This window comes from Dromiciops gliroides, chromosome 1 (genome assembly GCF_019393635.1).
Source record: "Dromiciops gliroides isolate mDroGli1 chromosome 1, mDroGli1.pri, whole genome shotgun sequence".
Taxonomy (NCBI): Eukaryota; Metazoa; Chordata; class Mammalia; order Microbiotheria; family Microbiotheriidae; genus Dromiciops; species Dromiciops gliroides.
In genome coordinates this window covers 471,038,607-471,058,753 of record NC_057861.1, presented here as the reverse complement: position 1 = coordinate 471,058,753, position 20,147 = coordinate 471,038,607, and positions in this window count along the sequence as shown.

The following is a 20,147-nucleotide window of genomic DNA, read 5'->3' as shown; positions in this document are numbered from 1 at the left end:
ACCACAAGAAGATGCTCATTTTCAGTTCAATTTGATTCAGTTCAATTTTAATCAATTCAATTCATTTTAAATTCAATTAAATTAAAACATTAAATAAATTAAATTGACCTTAACTGAACTGAATTGAATTGAATGGATCATAGAGAGCTCTTCTTTCTCTCCATGGAAGGCAAATGCCTTTTCTCCTTGCCAGAATGAATATCCAAGTTATCCCACAGTGCCTACGTGTCAGGTGAATAGTGTGGAGGTTGGGAAGGAAAAGAATTAGACTCATTATTTGGAGAGAATGAAGGTAAGCTTAGTGACACTCTGGTTGTATGAGACTTGGGGACCTTCCAGATTTTGAGCGTAATTTTGTGCTAGACAGAGGAAGCTCAACATTTCTTAAGTAGGAGCAACTGTTCTGTCATCTGACAATCTATACTTGGGGAACCATTTGAATCCAGTTACTTCTCTGAATTCTCAAGGAGGTTCAAATGTGGGTGTTCTTGGGGTGTGACTGTGAGGAGACTATGCTTCAGCTCACAGAGCACCTTCCTATGGTTTCTTTGGGAGGAGAAGGAAAGAGAGCCACGACATTCATCTTTTATCTTTTCTATTTAGTCTAAAAGATCATAGCTATGATTTTTATTTTGTAAGCTGTGATCCCTGTAAGTATGTGGTGGAATAACTTGTAACTTTCAATTAATTATAGAGTCTAGAGGCCCAAACTGAGGAGATTCTGACTCCTCCGAAGAAACAAACCACCTTGCTGACCTTCTGTCACCTACCGAATGGGAAGAGGGGGGAGTTTACCTAACTCTAGGGAAAATGACCCAATTAGTTCCAAAAGTACTAGCTGTTAGGCAATTAGAATAGGTATTTTCTGAAGGTAACTTTGTGCCTTTCTTTTTGAATGTTATTTAAAACCATAATTAACTCTGAGAAAAAGCAATGTGATTGTCGATCAGAATAGCTGTCATATTAATTTTTTATTAGACAGCACATTCTTTCTGTCCTTGTTTCTCACCCTGAAGATAGTATGGATTCAGATAGATGTTGCTTCTTAAGTTTTACTTTTTTATGTCCTTGAATTTGGTGGAGAATTTATGTGGTGCATGGTCTTTTCCCTCTTGGAGTGAAAGCTCAACCTTTTCAGCAAAAGTTATTATCAAGCGAATTGTCCTGACATATTATTTCTGCAGGCTTAAAAATATCCATCATTCAGCTTAGTTCTTTTATTTTGCCACTGCAGTCAGTGATGAAGAAGGTAAAAATCACTGATATCAAAATAAAAAGCAAAAGTAATTTACATTTTTATCTATAAGGCATTTGTTTCCAGGCAACAAAGTGTGATATATCATGTGTTTCTTTTAAAACAGAAATACCAGGAAGAACATTTGAAGATACAGATATTAGATTTTATTTCTGCTTGAGATGTAGAAAAATGGAAAATATTAAAAATTTATCTGATGGATAGTTGATTATTTTCAAAAGAATGTCTGGGATTGGTTTTGATATAGTCATTTCTATAAGTCAGTATCCTGTTGTACCAGGAATATGTCACTTTCCAGGCGTTGGACCTTAGGCCATTGTCATGTAAATGGAAACATTTAAAATGCATGCTGTACTTGGAATTGGGACACCTGTATTCAAATCCTGCCTATAGTTTTTACTATCTAGTCAAGTCATCTAACCTTTTTGAGTTGTAGTTTTCTTCACCTATATAAATGAGGTTTATATTTATACTACCTACCTCATAGGAAAGCTGTGAAGAAAAGCACTTTGTATACCCTTAAAGCTACATAGAAATCTGAATTAAATTTCGCATGAACTCAAGTTAACATTAAGCCTTCCTTCAAAACTCTAGTAATTTAATTTACTTTCCATTTTCCTAAACATTTAGAAATACTTTCCACTGTGAGAGTTAGATCCAATGAAACCAAACTATCAGAGAAATTAGAATCAGACCTTGACTTTACTTTTCTCTATCACTTAAGAGAGTCTATTCAGTCCATCTAGCTGTTAGGACAGCCCACTGAGTCAGTACATCAATATCATGGACCTATGTGAGCAGAGTGTAAAGTTGTATGGGAGGAGCAGATCAGGGATGAATCATCATTTGGGAAATTATACCATTCTTTCAATGTATTTGAATTGTTTACTGTCACAGAATCCATTTCTTGAACACTAATATTCTGCAAGTGATGCTATATGGCTATGAATTACAGAACACCATGACTTCAGTAGAATTTAACATACAAATAACTTAGAGGTCAATAGAAAAAGTCTTTGCAAGCAGGCGGCAATGTATTTATGATGATGACTTGTATGAAAGCGGCATCATAAAAGACATCTTCAAGGACAAGAGTGATCTTATGGGAAGGATGAGAGATAAGATGCACAGTTGAACATTCAGAAAAAGAAACAGGTGAAAATCTCTAATATATTGGTAAGAAGGGACAAAATCTTCCATAGAACATTTAGGGAAATGTATAGAATTATAAATATGTAAATATAAAATTATAAAATGAGAAAATATGGCTGATTTTGATTTGTACTCATGGAAAGAATGCCATCATAGTGCTCACAGAGCTAAGAAGAGATAGCCTGTTAGTAGTTCCTAAGTTGTTTAATTTTTGCTACCATCTGCTCTCCCTGGAGTAGAAATTTGCTTTCATCTTTGGGAGCAATTGAAGGTAAAAGCAGCAAGTTATTATGGTTATGGATTTTTTTTACCAAAACGTTTAATGCTTTTTTCATTGGATGTAAATTAGGTAACGTTGGGCTAGAGACACAGAGGCCAAAGGGAATTATTACACAGGTGGGCTCAGGAAACAAAAATGCAATTTCCTTTACTGAGTCACTTTTGTCAGGGTGGAACAAATTTGCCCAGTAAATGCCTTGACACTTTAAATTTTGCTCTACAGTGTGTGATATATTGAAAGCCAGAGTGGGGAGCTAAAGTGGTCATCTTCCATAGGAGTTCCTAAAAACTGGAAAATCAAAAGGACTGTCTGAGTATTACATAGGTACTCCTAGATATTAAAAGAAAAAGGGAAAGGCCTCCACCAATGGAGGATTTTCAGAAAGATATGGAGAAGAATCACAAAAGGGGGAAGAGGTGGGGAGGGGTTGCAAGGAGTGTGAAGGAGTACCCACAGTGAAGAAAGCATGGATGTACTAAGAATCAAAGAACTGACATTTGGATATGGAAAGGAGAATGTTCTTGCCCTCTTGGTAGCATGTTCTGTTCTTAGTTTAACAGAAACGATAGTGAAACTGATTTTTACTTACATCTTATAATACTATTATTATACTTTTTGTAGCACTTTACAGGGTTGTTGTAAGGATCAAATGAGAATATGTATGGAAAATGTTTTGCAAATCTTAAAAGAGCTATATAAATGTCAGCTATTATCATTACCCTAACCTGAAAGTCATGTCCCTGATATCCCAACAGGGGTTATAGATTATTGAGGCAGCTAGGTGGTACAGAGGATAGAGTCAGAAAGACCTGAGTTCAACTCCAGCCTCAGACACTTCATAGCTCTGTGACTTTGCCTTTGTTTCCTCATCTGTAAAATGGGGATAATAATGGCACCAACTTCCCACAGTTATTGTGAGGATCAAATGAGATAATAATTGTAAAACGCTTAGTAAAATGGCTGGAACACCATAGGTGCTACAGGAATGTTAGCTATTGTAGGTTTTAGATTTGGGAGACAGATTAGAGATCTTGTAATCTATCTCCCTCATTTTACCAATGTGGAAAATGAGGACTAGGGAGGTGAAGTGACCTGCCTAGATTCCCATACCAAGTCAGTAGCAGAGAAAGTATTTGGATTCAAGTGTTGTAGCTTTTAATTCACTCAGTTCCTTTGCCACGAGTCTTTGCCCAGTGTTTGTTAATGTAAATATATGGATCACCTGGTTTTGATGGAGGTACTTTCTTATCCAAAAGTGTTTTTTATGAAACCCTGGATTAATAGTAATAGGAACAAAATATCCTTCAACTGAACTCCAAACCCAGATTGCTCGCAGATAAAAGACCCTACCTAATGATCTCTTTTCCCTTGGGATAGTAAGTCCCTATCATATGGTGACATCTGGGTGTCCTCATCCTTGCCAAACCCTTTTTTGGAATCCTGTAATCTTGTCATGATGCTTCTGTATTTCCTCCATACTTGTTATAACTGAAATGGTTAAAATGCCTTTTGCTTCTGGGTTGATTTTTGTATCATATTATTGAAACTGACAACACCCTGTAATCAGTGGACAAAAAAACCCCCTTATATACTCTCAGAAAGGGGTAGTCTCTGAGCTTCCTTCTTAGAAGGGGAGTCTCCACATGATCATGTTGTATATATTTCTTCTTGGAACAAAAATTAAATTGATATCATGTTTTTTTTGTCTGTCTCTGATCAGGTTTATCTTGTAGGAGATATTAAGTTCTCTTATCTGGTTCTTAACCATGTTCTCTGATGCAGTTATATTTGTAGGAGGACAGGTATGGAAACAAATTGTAGGAGATATAAGATATAATTTCTTTGATCTGGTTAGTTGGAGATTAATTCTCTGATCTGTTTGTAGGAGACGGGCAGATACAAAAACTATATTTTAATATTCAACAAGTTCAAATTTAGTACTCTGTAAAAAACAAGAGGTTCGTTCTCTTGGGCTATGCACCATGAGTTTCCATTATGAACAGCTTGGTACAGTGGAAAGAGTACTAATCTTAGAATTCCTGGTTTTGACATTTAGTAGCTATGGACAAATAGTTGCTACTCTGTGCCTTAGTTTTCTTATATGTAAAATTAAGTAAAAATATTCACACTTCTTGCTCGCCTCACCACTACCTTTCTTTCCCCACTGACCATGTTTTGGGGGAGAGAGACATTTCAGAGAAAGTGCATTTAGCTTGGATCTAAGAGATTAGATCAGTAGGAAGAAACACTTGAAGGGCAGGACAAAGGGATGTAGAAAAACAGTCACCCAAAGAAGGAGAAAACTTTAAGGTGTATAATTCATTATACTTAGAAGAATGCCAGCTATGGCTTCCAAGAAAGGAATTCCAAGCCAAAAAGTGACAGGAGTGTGAGTTACCCTTTTGCCATATGACTCCTACCTATGTGCCTCATTACCATTATACCACTTCATGAATCCATAAGAAGAGAATTTCAGATGTGGCAGACACCAATTGCTGCTCCTGTCACACTATTGCCAAAGGACTACTGCCACCTTTATTTTGTTCCCTCTCAAATCTCCTGGAAATCTCTCCAAACTACTGCTTTTTCCTTTGTGAAAACTTCCACCAGCATCACCACCACTGCCATTCTTCTAGTCTGAGGGCTAATCTTGTTTTTCTTTATTCCCAGACTAGGAAGAACTACAAATCCCATGGTTTTGTGATCAGCCAACCACTTTCTGGGGTTTGTTACATTCCTCTTCTGGGCTGGAAATTTTGTAGTGCCTCGCAACATTAGATTCACCAGGCCTGGAAACTGTTCTTGTACAACATAGCCCCAAATACAAGAATAAAAAACATTTACTGACATGCTAGAAAGTCACCTCAGAACAATATACACAGGGGAAAAAAGCAACAACATATAAAACAGATGTAGCACAATGCAGAGAATTTACCAGTCTGCTTCCATAACTAAATTCACATTATGTGCAGAATATTTCAAACAATTTCATAGGGGCACATTGTATATCCATTAAATGCAAATATACAAGAAATAATGTATAAATCGATTAAATAGCATGATATTCCTTTATAAATTTAGAAAACTTTTATACTTTTCTAGAGGTTTATGTTTATTCCTTCTTTAATCCAGTTCTGACGAGAATAAAGTTCCAGCACTGCCAACCCTGAAACCCAGTCTGCTTCCCCTGTCAACAATTCTTCTATTCACACCTAATTTGCATGAGACAATTGCTTCATTTTACCTCTCCCTACCCACTTTCATTTTTTAGAATTATCCCATCATACTTAACCCAAGCCTTCTATTTATATATGCTCTTTCAAACTACTCAAGTATCATTCTTTGTTTTTGTTTTTGTTTCTTTGGTGGGGCAATGAGGGTTAAGTGACTTGCCCAGGGTCACACAGCTAGTAAGAGCCAAGTGTCTAAGGTCAGATTTGAACTCAGGTCTTCCTGAATCCAGGGCCAGTGCTTAATCCATTGCGCCACCTAGCTGCCCCTCAAATATCATTCTCAAGAGTACAGATAACATTTTCACAAGTAAGAAGTAGACAATTTGACTTTATTGGGTCCATTATAATTGGTCTTTAATGTTTACCTTGTGTTTCTCCTTGGGTCTTGTTAAATTTTCTATTGAGTTCTGGTCTTTTTCTCAGAAGTATTTGAAAGTTTTTCAATTCACTAAATGTCCATTTGTTTTTTCATTCCGGATTATACTCAGCTTTGCTGGGTAAGTTATTCTTCTTTGCAAACTCAGCTCCTTTGCTCTTCAAAATATATTGTTTCATGACCTTTGTTTTCTTAATGTAGAAGCTGCTAAATCCTGTGATTTCCTCACTGTAGCTCCACAGTATTAATTTTTTTTCTTGTTGCATGCAGTATTTTCTCCTTAACCTGGGAGCTTTGAAACTTGGCTCTCATATTCCTGTGAGTTTTCATCTTGGCATCTCTTTCAGGTGGTGATCTTTGGATTTTTTTTCTGTTTCTGTATTGCTCTCTTGTTCTAGAACTTCAGGGAAATTTTCCTTAGTTAATCCTTATAATATCATATGTAGATTCTTTCTTTTATTATAACTTTCAGGTAGTCCAACAATTCTTACACCATCTCTTCTCAACCTGTTCTCTAGATAATTTTTTTCTAATGAGATATTTCATATTATTTTCAATTTTTTCATTATTTTGATTTGATTTCTTTTTGATTTTTATTATTTCTTGGTGTTTTATAATGTCATTAGCTTCCCCTTGCCCAATTATTGTTTTTAAGGAGTTATTTTTCTTAAGGTTTTGGATCTCAAGGACAAGTAGGTAATGTAGTAGATGGAACACTGGCTCTGGAGTCAGAAGGACATAAGTTGAAATTCAGTCTTAGACACTCACTAGCTGTGTGACCCTGGGCAATTGCCTCCAAAAATAAGTTTTTGGATCTCTTCTTCCACTTGGTTGACTTTTTTCATAATTTTCTTGGATTGTTCTTATTTTTTCCCCTAATTTTCCTCAACCTTTCTTATTTCATTTTTACAGTTCTTTTTAAGCTCTTCCAAGAACTTTTTTTGGGCTTGTGACCATTTGACATTTTTTTGAAGTAGGAGTGGCTTTATTAACTCTACTTTCTTCTGTGTAACCAAGATCTTCTCTATGCCCATAATAACTACCTACAGTCAGGTTATTTCTTTTTTACTTGATGCTGAAGCTGAAGCTGATGCTGATGCTGATGCTGGTGGATGGTGGATGGGGATGGTGGATGGTGGATGATGGATGATGGATTGAATGGTAGATTGTAGATGGTGGATGGTAGTTGGTATATATAGATGGTATATATGGATGGTGGATGGTGGATGAGGATGGTGGATGTGGAAGATGGTGATGGACGGATGTGGAAGATGGTGATGGATGGATGTGAAAGGTGGTGATGGATGATGATGCTGGTGATAAATGGATGATGGTGGTGATGATGAAGTAGCAGCATATTTATTATAATCAGGTTCCAGTCCTGAAGTATGAGGGATGATGCCTCAAGCTTCAGGTTTTTCTTACTGTTGTTTTCTGGCCTTTGTCTAGGGGAACCTGACCTCAGGCACTTCTTTTTGCTTCTGAGCCAAGGCTAGGGCACTCAGGCTGTCACCACCAATGCTCTTGCTCCTTTCAGTCCCTCCTGGAGCTGCAAACTCTAGTTTAACCCTCTGCCCTGGAACTGGAACCAGAGATTAGGCTCTCCTACAAGTGCACACAGCCAGCAGGGTCCCCACCCCTGTGCTACCAAACTCACCATATGTGTGTTCACTTACCCTCACCCACAGCCACCATGTGGGACTAAATCTGGTCAGCACATTTGGACATGGTGTCCAGTGACATTCAAGGATCTTTCACTCTTCCTCTGTTCATCTATTCAACCCTGACACTATCTGTGAGGTGAAAGTTCCTGAAGATGAGGCTGCTGCCAGACCCAGCTGACCCCAGGGCTGGTTTGTTGATTCAGCAGAGACTCCCTTCACTCAGCCCAAACCACCACCTAGGGAGGTCAGTACTTTTCTGAGATCCTCTCAAGTTATCTTAGGAGGATGACTGCTTTACCCCAACTTTTAATTATTTTTGCTACTCAAAGTTCGCTTTTTGTTTGTGGGAGAAATTTGGAGAGCCTGGTATTTCTTGTCTTATTCTAACATCTTTCCCAGAATCCTCTTTGCATACATAACCAATTTTTTAAAGACCCTCTGCTCAAGGACTGATAAGAATAGGTGGAAAAGAGCCATCGGGAATTACTGATTAGGTCATTGTCAATGCCTGATAGGACCAGGTGACTTCTTTCTTTCATTTTGATTCCATTTCCCTGAGACTGGTCCTGTAGTCAGTCTCTGTCAAGTTCCTTTTCTCTTCCTGATTAGCCTGTGTGTGGCCATTTTCTCCACAACACTAATAGTTATTTTTATTCTTTTTAATTTTCTAAAAAAGTAATAAACATTTATTTTTGTAGTTTTGGGTTCCGTTTTTTATCCCTCCTTCCCTCCTCTCCCCTCTCCCTGAGATGGCAAGCAGATATGGGGTATACATGTATTCAAAGTATTACCATATTTGTCATTTTGTACAAGAAAACTAGTTTAAAAGAAAAAAAATGAAAGAGTGAAAAATAGCATGCTTCAGTCTGTGTTCAATTGATATAAGTTCTTTCTTTGGAGGTTGATAGTATGTTTCATCCATAGTCCTTTGAGATTGTTTTGGATCATTGTATTGTTGAGAATAGTTAAGTCTTTTACAGTTCTTCATCAAACAATATTGCTGTCTCTCTGCACAATGTTCTCTGGTTCTGCTCTCTTCACTATATATCAGTTCATACAAGTCTTTCCAGGCCTTTCTGAAGTCATCCTGCTTGTCATTTCTTATAGCACAATAATATTCCATCACCATCATATACCACAGCTTGTTTAGCCATTCCTCAATTAATGGGCATTCCTTTGATTTCCAATTTCTTGAATTGTGGTATACAGGTTTTTTGACTTATCATGTTCTTCTGGGTTGCTTATCATTATAGGATTACAAATATCCTATCTTTGTGGTGAATAGGTTTTGTTCACATAGAGCAGTTTTCTTCTTTTCTTCTTTTTTCCTTTAATTTCCTTTAAATATTCTTTGCTTCTTTTCTTTCAGGTTGTTTTTCAACTTCCATGTATTTCAGTTCCCAATAAGTTATTTGTTTGTTTGTTTTTGGTGAGACCACCCTGGATTCAAGGTTTTCTTTTTTGCAAATTATTTCTCTAAATTCTGCTTTCACAATTCTTATTTCTTGTAGTTCCATGCTCTCTTTGGAATTCATAGGTTTGGGGGCAGCTAGGTGTCACAGTGGATAAAGCACCAGCCCTGGATTCAGGAGGACCTGAGTTCAAATCTGACCTCAGACACTTGGCACTTACTAGCTGTGTGACCCTGGGCAAGTCACTTAACCCTCATTGCCCTGCAAAAAAAAAAAAAAAAGGAATTCACAGGTTCATCTTTCTCATCAGGTGTTGGTTTCTTTTCCTTTGTCTTGCAATATTCATTCACAGAAGGCTAAATTTATCTACCTAATCTGGAAGCCATTAGTCTTTCTCTTATTAATAACTTCTCTGTTTGTTTATATCCTTATGCTCAACATCTTCAAATGAGTTTTCTTACTCCTGAGATCAATGGTAATTTCATTCTTTTTTCTTTATTTTCCCCTAATGCTCACTTTTTTGCTACTTGTCCTTTAATAAGGTCTAGACTCCCATCCTTTGGATTCCTAGGGTAGCTGAAATAATCAGCCTTTTTCCATACTAGGCAATTAACAATTCACTGGCCATGGCCTCTGCCTGATATAATTTCTGGAGGGACATAACTGACACCAGCTGGTTGGTGGGAACCTTTATTTCTGGCTTAGTGGAACATCACAGAACTTTACATATGGTCCTTCTGAAGTTCCCTCTATTCCTCTGGATGAGCTACATCGTGGCTCTTTTTGCTCATGTAGTGCTCCTTAGGAAGACCTGTTCAAATATCTGCCATTTGGATCTCAGCAGCACTTCAATGGTGGAGGGAGGAGGGTTAGTGATGTAGAGATCTGTTGCTAGCAGGTAAGTCAACTATAGAGCCCTCCTGCCACAGTTTTGTGAATAGGGATTATTTATTAGCTTTTCAGCCTTTTACATCAATTGGGCTTTTGTTTTTCCAGACTATAGAGATAGTCACAATTGCTTTATTTCATGCATAATCCCTATTTTGGGAAGGTTTTAGAGGTTGTGGTTATCAGAGAAATATTTTAGTCATCCATATTGTTAATTATGTAACCTGGTAGTCCATGTGCATACTTTTAGAATGTGTTTCATGCCATTTAAAAATTGCATGTTTCATATATGCTATATACACATAAACTTCCACTTTATGATCTACAGAATCTGAAAAATTCATGAGAATGAAAGGAAGAATGTTAAGAAGTTATCTTATAAATGAATAAACATTTATTATTATTTATTATGCACCAAACACTGTCCTAATTCCTAGAGATACAAATAAAATAGTGAAAACACCCCTGACCTCAAACAGTTCACATTTTAATTGGGGGATATAACACACATAGGAAGGTTCAGAAGTAGCATAGATGGAAGATTCTATTGGTGTCATGGGCACAGCTACAGATCAGATGGCAAGGTCCACAGATAATTAGGGTGTGTTGATGCTAAAGTCAGTTGGGTAGGTGTGTTGGTTAGTGATAAGGAAGTTCGTAAATCCTAATGTTCCTTCATCAAATGAGAATTATTGTTTTTGATGACTCCCTTCTCATCCAAGAGATGTGAATGATCATGTACATCTTGAAATTGTGTGTAAGGGATTTTGGGGAGGGGAGAGGATTGGTAGTGTCTGGCACATAGTCACTGAAAAAGAGAGAGGGGTAGAGGATTAGAATGGATTGGGACTATGGGTTCCCTCCTGCAGGGGTAGGGATAAGAGTTGAGATCAATGTCCAACTAGGAGGAGGAAAAAGAGGTAGAGAATTGTCTAGAAGATTAAGGGTGTAGGGAAGGTTCAGGGGTTCCTATGGTACTTGTTCCTTAAGCTGAGGATGGGGCAGGGATGACAAGGCATGGTATCCTGTTGCTCCTTTTTTTTTTTTTTTTTTTTTTGCTGTGCACATGGGAAGAGATGTGGGTCTGGTGGGTAGGCTGAAGCAGGAGGGTCAGTTATCAATTTCTTTGTTTGTATGTTCACATGTTCTGCTTGATTTTGGTAGCCACCTCAATCTGGGCATTACCTACATGTTTACAGTTTTGTCAGCCTATTTAAATATGCCCCACAGGCATCATTTTTCTCCACTATTTATTGATAGTGAAAGGATTTTTTCTTCATTTTGTCTTCTTTCAGTTAATTTTGAGTTCATTATTAAGATGAATTATAATAATGTTTAAAACCCCAGAGGCAAACTGGCTTCATTTGATTTCTTCGGGTAAATGAGAAAAAAACTGTTAGCGGTTGCAATCGTCTATGAAATGTAACCCATGCTTTCTGCTTACATTTGAATGTGCCTTTCAAAAGAAAATTGATTTGCTTCTTTCTTTTAAAGTAGAAAACGATAAATATTTTATGAGAAAATGAATGTGCTTGTTTTTTATATTTGATAGATACAAGGAAATAGTAAGATGATACATGATCTTACTATATTAACTGATTTTCAGCAAAAAAAAATGCAACTTCTAATTAGTTTTTTCAAAACATTTCACCTCATGATGCCACTTATTTTGCACACTCTCTATGGAGAGCAGACCATCCTCTGATGCTCACATTTAGTTCTTGTTCTGTCAGTGGCTTTTCTATACCTTTAATAATTATCCTCTATTGGGGTCTCATTGTTTCCCATACCAAAGGAGGAACAAAAATAATTAATGGTATATGGGAAGTCCAAAAAATAGGCAAAACATTAAAGATGGGCTAGTTTATGATCTAATTTTAGTTATTCATATGAACTACTGAATTGTTCCCATGAAAAACAGTCTGGTAACTGTAATATAAGTTTTTCTCCAAACTAATAATAATATTGTCAAATTCTATTCTGAGGAGAAAAGGGGGAAATCTAATGGCTAGAAGTTATAGGAAAGCATATTTGACCCTACATAAAGAAGAATTTCCCCATAGTTTGAACTGTCAAAAAATAGAATATATCTTACCTTGTGACATAGGGCATTGCCCATTCATTTATTCATTTTTTCAATATACATTTATTAAATAACTTTCATGTCTACAGCACTATTTGGGAGATTGGGATAGTTAAAAAAAGGTAATAAGATATGGTCCCTGCTGTCAAAGAGCTCATAATCTGATGGGAGGAGAATTCATATAAACAGAAAAATAGAATACAAGTCAAGATATGGCAAATTCATAAGAATACAAAGTACTCTCAGATGAAATGAGGGAAATATTTAAACTTGGAGGAAGTGAGTATATAGGAGGTAGGATTCAGCTGGGCCTTAAGTAATGGATTGGATAGTATGTCAACAGGTAGAGATTAATAGGGAGAGAATAGTATAGGAAATAGTGTGAGTGAAGATACGTGAAGACCTAGGATATATCTAAGGAACAATAGTCTATTTTAATGGGAGAATGGGGCATGTGAGAAGTTTGGATAAGGAGAAATAGTCCAAGTAAAAGTTCTGACAATGAGCCAAGCTTCTCAAGAATTGGGGAGGGGACAGTGGAACAAACTTATCCATTAAGAAAACTTATCTGACAGTGGTATCTGGGAGTGGGAAAGACTGAAATGGAAAAAAAAATCTTTAAAAAGTTGATTATGATATCCCAGGTGAAAGGTAATTAGGACCTCAACTAACGGTTATTACAGGAGATTAGTAATGAATGAGTAGATTCTAGAGATACTGTTGAGGTATAATTTAAAGGACTAGATGACTAATTGAATATGTAGTGTAAGAGAAGGAGGAGGCAAAAATAATGGGTTTCTAAGCATGAATGGAGTTACTCTTGATAGACATGAGGAATTCAGGAAGAAGGTCAGATTTCGGAGGAAAATTGTTAAAATTTTGGATTTGAGCTTGAGGTACCAGTGAGATATGGTGCTAGATAGAGATATGCAGTACACAGTTGTGATGCCAGATCTCAAAAGACATATCAAGATCAGAGGTGTAGACTGTGAGTGAACTGCATAGCGAAGATCACCAAGGAAGAAAGTATTTAGAAAGAAGATAATAGGGCCAAAATCAGAGACCAGTGTGGCAGCTATTTAACTGGAACTTCGACATATCCTTGTTCAAAATATTGTAGATGGATACAGACTGTGATAAGGAATGAACTAGATTACCTATCAGGCCCCATCCAAATCTGTTATTTTATTCCACTAAGCATCTCCTGCTTATAAATAATTTTATTTGATAATGTTTGTTGGTATCATGAGTGGACACAATGCATCTTTCCATGATGGCCCTCAAATAAAATATCATTACTTATCTCATACTTGAAGGTGGCCTAGGATCCTTTAGTGTGGAATTGGGGGGCTTATTGACTAACAGAATTCTCTCTCTCCCTTTGGAAACATCTTGCTATGTCTTTTCAAGGACCCTGCACATTTGCTCTTCTCTTTTTTTTTCTTTTTTAAAAAAATGATATTTATCCCTAAAATGACCTTCTCTTAACTCTTTGGTGCTCTAACAGCAAATTGCCCATGCTAGATCAATGAACATGCTTTCAAGTCAATAAAATTTTTTTAAAAGTTCAAAGCTGAGATATTTTTGTCCTTTTGAGATTGACTTTAATGTACTTCTGAAGAGATTAAAAAAACTTTTTAAAAATTCAGCTTATACTTCAGATTTGAAATTAGTCATGATGAAGAAAGATTCTTTTGGACAAACCTCATGTTTCATAGCTTTCCTTCCTAATGAAGGGAAGCTAACTATTTCCTAAGACAGGATCTTTAACTGTGGAAAGATATCTAGGATTTTCTTTGTAAGCAATCCCAACTATTCTATATTTTTCAGCTACAATGAGCAGAGAGGTGACTACAATAACTGTGAGGAGAAAAGATAATACATTTCTAAGTTTTTGTGTAATTTGGTTCTATCCCAAATCATCATTATTATATTATCCATGTCCTTTTACTTCTTGACCTTGAAGGGTTTGAAGGAAGTATAGTAGAATGGCTGCATTCCAGTACTTTCACCAACTGATTAGTTGTATGACCTTAAGTAAGTCACTTTATTATTCTGGTCCTTCATCTTTAAAATGATGGGATTTAATTAGATGAATTCTATAGTCCATTCCTACTCCTAACTTTCTATGGTTCTATGCATAAATAATTAATGGCATTTCTCAGTGAAAATTATTATCTCTTGTTGAAAGCCTTTTTCTCTGAAATTGAGAAATTCTTATCTTTTATTGTTTCATTTCAAGTTAACCTCATCAAACTCAAGTACTTCAACAGATGTGGGTATTACTTCCAATAATACAGATGACAATCCATTTTTACCTTTTCATCCTGAATCACTCTTGTTCACATCCTAAAAGTCCTCTATAAGGGATCTCATCCATCATTCTGGAGGATTTCCCACTTGATATCTTGATATTATACAGATACAAAAATAGCATATAAGATTTCCATCAGTTGTCCTTTCTTCTGACCATATGATTAGCTCTTCTTTTCTGGTCATACATTATCTATGATGACATCCTTTTGCAATACTATGATTATGCCACCTTGAATCTTTTCACTGTGCCTTGGAAGACTCTCAACTTTAATTCTTTGGAGACTGTGGTATTTCATAAATACCACATCTGTTCATCTCATTCCTAATGGGTAATTCTGTTCATCTGGAAAAAAATTGTGAAATTTTAGGAGGAACAACAGACCAAATAGGGATAGAAATATAGAAGGAGAAACCATGGGGGTCATTTTTGGATCAAGAATTAAATCCATAGGCAAATGATTAAAGAAGAAACTGTGGAACAGAGACACCTCATGTTGGCCCCAAGTCAGAACTCTATCACTCTGACTCTAGAGGAAGATAGATTTAGCTCTCCTGAACAGACCAGGGGTAGGCCGTAAGCTCTGTTGCACTTACCCCAGAACTGGATCAGAAACCCAGATGTTAGCAACATCTCTTGCTTCAAACCTATAGAATTCTTTAACTACCTTATAGGGCCTGAGGTCAACAGTCATTTACTGGAAGCAAATCTGCAGTTTCCTTCCTGGATCCAGATGAAAGTCTAGAGCATGTAAATCTCAGGCTAGAGAAGCAACAATCAGACTGTACCTGAGATCAGACCACTTTAGAGGTTACTGAAAGCTTGCAGTTTCCTAATCTGAACTGGCACTGAGATTTTTGAAGAAAGCAACACTTATTACCCAAAGAGTATAGTGGTATAACCCTAGATAATATAGACCAGGATTATAAAAGGCCCTAATATAGCATCTGTCCCCAACACAAAGTCCCCATGTAGAATGGAAGGGTGGGAGAATGAGTAAACAAAAAAACCAGGGCTAAAGATGAAGAGGAAAAATAAAAGAGTCTCAAGGCACAAACTCATTAGAAGGAATAACTTCAAAATGTCTGCAAGAAAAGGCTCAAAGAACAAGACATCTTGGCCACAAGATCAACTAGAACTCCTAGAAGAAGGAAAAGACTTATTAAAATAGTTAAATCTTGATATTATAACTTCTGGATCATATGATGAAGAAGGGAGGTCTAGACATTTTCCCTGTTTTGAAAATGTCTAAGTTGCAGTGTTAGATGAAGAAAAAACCACAAAGTCTCCAAGCCAAAAGAAAATAGGTTTAATGAGAGAGGGATCCTGTTTCACAATAAAGTTGGTCTCAGGTCTGGGACCCAAAGACCCAGAGCCTCAGGATCCACAGATATTTATATACAATGACTCCTCCCACTATTTAACATAATCCAAGGAGTACAAATACAATAACTATGAAATAGGAAGAAAGAAACCATCAGCCAGATACTAGCATAGTCACTTGCCATTCTATATACTCTACTTAAAATAGCTCTATTACTAAGTAACAGGCTCATAACATAGGAAGTCATCTAGTGGAATGCATCTTTGCCATCTCAGGCAAAGCCTCTCTGACTTCCATTCCTCTGAGTTGTTTCCTAATATCAAGAATTTCCACCATATTGGCTAAGCATAGTTTTCCAACTCCTCACTGACTCTGATTGGTCCCTTATAGCTCAGAAGTTACTATGTTAGTTATCTGGCCTTTAAGCTGATTGAAAGTCAGATAGTAAATTTTAGTTAAGTTGTAGTGTAGACAAGTTTACAATATAGTGTTTGCATTAGGTCCTTTCAATATCTATCTTACTTGCTTTATTATCATTCTCTTGAGTTACTAAAGAATATCTAAATATTTTAAATCACAGTTTGTAGTCTATAAATCACTTGTATCTATCTAAGGGTTGGGAAAAAATCTCACTCACATCTCTGACTCTCATGACATCTCACACCTCTACAAAACATAAATTGTCCACCTATGACAAAAGAATTTCAGCTGTTTTCATCATCTAGGACAGTGGTATACAGTCAAAAAGAAACAGGGGTCACTAAACCTGTGTAAGGATGGATCTCTGTGGGTGGCATATTGACTTGGTTTTTAAAATGTAACATTATCTATGTTTTATTAAATTTTATTTTTTTTGGAGGGCTCTGGGAACAGACACTGGCAGCTGGGAGGAGATGGCCAAGGACCGTGCCTGATGGAGTTCAGTACTCAGGAACAGTTTATGCGTAGCTGAGATGAGCCTCCAAGGTCTGGAGGAAGAAAAACGAATGAGATGCAGGAACTGACGGGCAACAGAGAGTACAGTTTTCCTATGTCTTCGTTCCGGCAGGAGCTGCAGCTCCCATATTGGACTGCACAGCCGCACTGTGGCCTGTGGCTCTTCAAGGCACTGATCCATGGTTGTCCGCAACTGGTGGAAGCCTACTATTTGTTTTGTTAATGTTTTCCAATTGCATTTTAGTCAGCTTCAAGCTGCACTTGGGAATGTTTAGGGCCACATCTGGCCTACAGACTGCATGTTGGAAATACCTGGCCTACAACACCAGGAACTCAAAAGACAGTTTTAAAAAATGAACTATAAAATAAAATAAAAATGAACTAATGCCTACCTTGAGCTCACTCAGCACCATGACCCCTACTCCTATCATACTATTGGAAGCTAAACCAAAACATGGGTTTGCAAAAATACACAGCTTCACACACCAGAAGCCCCTCCTTTTTTTCCAGTGCCATGGAAATTCAGGCTCCAAACTTCAGAAATTTACTGAGGTCTCCTTAGCCAGCTCTTCAGCAGTATGTAAGGTGATACATAAGATCTTCATAGGCAACAGGAAGACCAGAGGGAAGGGGGCTTATAATAAAGCTCAATCTTATACCCTGACTAACCTCCATTCCCAGAGCCTTAGACATTCAAATTGCAAATGACAGAAACCATCCCTGCCTATAAAAGCAACAGAGTGAAAGTATTCTGAACTGATAGGCCAGGGGAATGAGGAAAAGAGGAAATGGAACTGTGTGGGAGGAGGGGGTGGGGCACTCCACTAAACTTGAGATACTAGGCCCAGCATCCATCTGGGGCAAGTTGTCTCTGCCCAGAAGGCACTTTTGACAGACACTTAGGCTGGTGAACCATGAATTGCTCACTGTGGTAAAAGTCTGAGAAACTTTGAGGTCCAGCCCCCTTTGAAACTACTATCAGAAGAGAGGGAATCAGAAAGTAAACAATTGGGGAAAATAAGGGGGAAAAGACTGAAATTATCCAAGATCTCAGGAATAAGAAAACTTAAAGAATGAGAAAGAACTTGAGTTTTTTTCTTTTCTTTTTTTTTTTTTTTGTCATTCACTGCTTATATTTAAAGTTTTGAGGGCAGCTAGGTGGCACAGTGGATAGAGCACCAGCCCTGGAGTCAGGAGTACCTGAGTTCAAATCCGGCCTCAGACACTTAACACTTACTAGCTGTGTGACCCTGGGCAAGTCACTTAACCCCAATTGCTTCACTAAAAACAAAAAAGCAAACAAAAAAAAGTTTTGAGTTCCAAATTCTATCCCTCTCTCATTCCCTCCCTACCCTCCCCCCTCCCTGCGGTGGTAAGCAAATATAGGTTATACATGTGCAATTATGTAAAACATGATCATATTAGTCATTTTATATAAAAAGACATGTAAAAAAAAGAAAGTGAAAAATAGCATGCTTCAGTCTGTGTTCAATCAATCAGTTCTTTCTCTGGAGATGGATAGTATGCTTCACCATTAGTCCTTTGGGATTTTCTTGGATCATTGTATTGCTGATAGTAGTTAAGTCATTCAAAATTGCTCATAGAATAATACTGCTATCATTGTGCAGAATGTCCTCCCAGTTCTGCTCACTTCATTATACATCAGTTCATATGAGCTTTTCTAGGTTTCTTTGAAATCATCCTATTTGTCATTTCTTATAGAACAATAATATTATATTACATGTTTAGTCAATCCCCAATTGATGGGCATTCCTTTGATTTCCAATTCTTAGCCACCACAAAGAGTTGCTATAAATATTTTTTGTACATTTTTTTCTTTTCTCTTTTTCACAGTTACTATTGTTAACTGTTTCCCTCCATCCTATTCCCTTCCTCATGATATTTACTCTATTATCTATCTTCTTTCATCCTATCCCTCCTCAAAAAAGATTTGATTCTGACTAACCCCTTGCCCACTCTGCCCTCCCTTCTTTCACCCCTCCCTCCTTATCCCCTTCCCCTCCTACTTTCCTGCAAGGTTAGATATATTACTCCATCCAATTGAGTGTGTATGTTAATCCCTCCTTGATCCAACTCTGATGAGATTAAGGTCTTTAAGACAATTCCAATTAGTGTAAAGCTTATTCACTGCCCGCTCCTCTCCCATCTCTTCCTCTACTCCATAAGCCCTTTCCTGCTTTTTTTGTGTGGGATTTCACCCCATTCTACCTCTACCCTTCCCCCTCTCCCAGTGTAATCCTCGCACCTCTCAATTTTACCCTAAAGATTTCATCATGGGGAAGCTAGGTGACACAGTGGACAAAGCACCCATCCTGGACCCAGGAGGACCTGAGCCAAAATCTGGCCCCAGTCACAAGACACTCACCCACTGCTCGACTCTGGGCATGTCACCCAACTCCAGTTACCCCACAAAAAAAAGATAAACAACAAAAAATTCTTTACAGGTATCACCCCTTCATAATCAATCCCCACCTGTGCCCTCTGTCTAAAGTTATTTCTATCATCTGCCCTAATACTGAGAAATTTCTTATGAGGTAGACATATCATCTTCCCATGTAGGAATGTAAGCAATTTAACCTTTTAAGATACCTCTTAATTTCTTTTCTGGTTTACTTTTTTATGCTTCACTAGGGTCATGTATTTGGAAGTCAATTTTCTATTCAGTTCAGGTCTTTTCATCACAAATACCTGAAAGTCCTCTTTTTTATTGAAATCCCATTTTTTTCCCTCTGAAAGATTATACACGGTTTTGCTGGGTAAGTGATTTTTGGTTGTAATCCCAATTCCTTTGCCCTCTGGAATATCATATTCCATGCCCTCTGATCCTTTAATGTAGAAGTTGCTAGATCTTGTGTTATCCTGACTGTGGCTCCACAGTATTTGAATTGTTTCTTTTTGGCTGCCTGCAATATTTTCTCCTTTACTTGGGAGCTCTGAAATTTGGCTATAATATTCCTGGGAGTTTTCATTTTGGTATCTCTTTCAGGAGGTGGTTGGTGAATTCTTTCAATTTCTATTTAACCTTCTACTTCTAGAATATCAGGGCAATTTTCCCTGAAAATTTCCTGGAAGATGATGTCTAGGTGCTTTTTTTGATCATGGTTTTCACATAGTCCAATAATTTTCAAATGTTCTCTCCTTGATGTATTTTCCAGGTCAACTGTTTTTCCAAGGAGATATTTCACACTGCCCTCTATTTTTTTTTATTC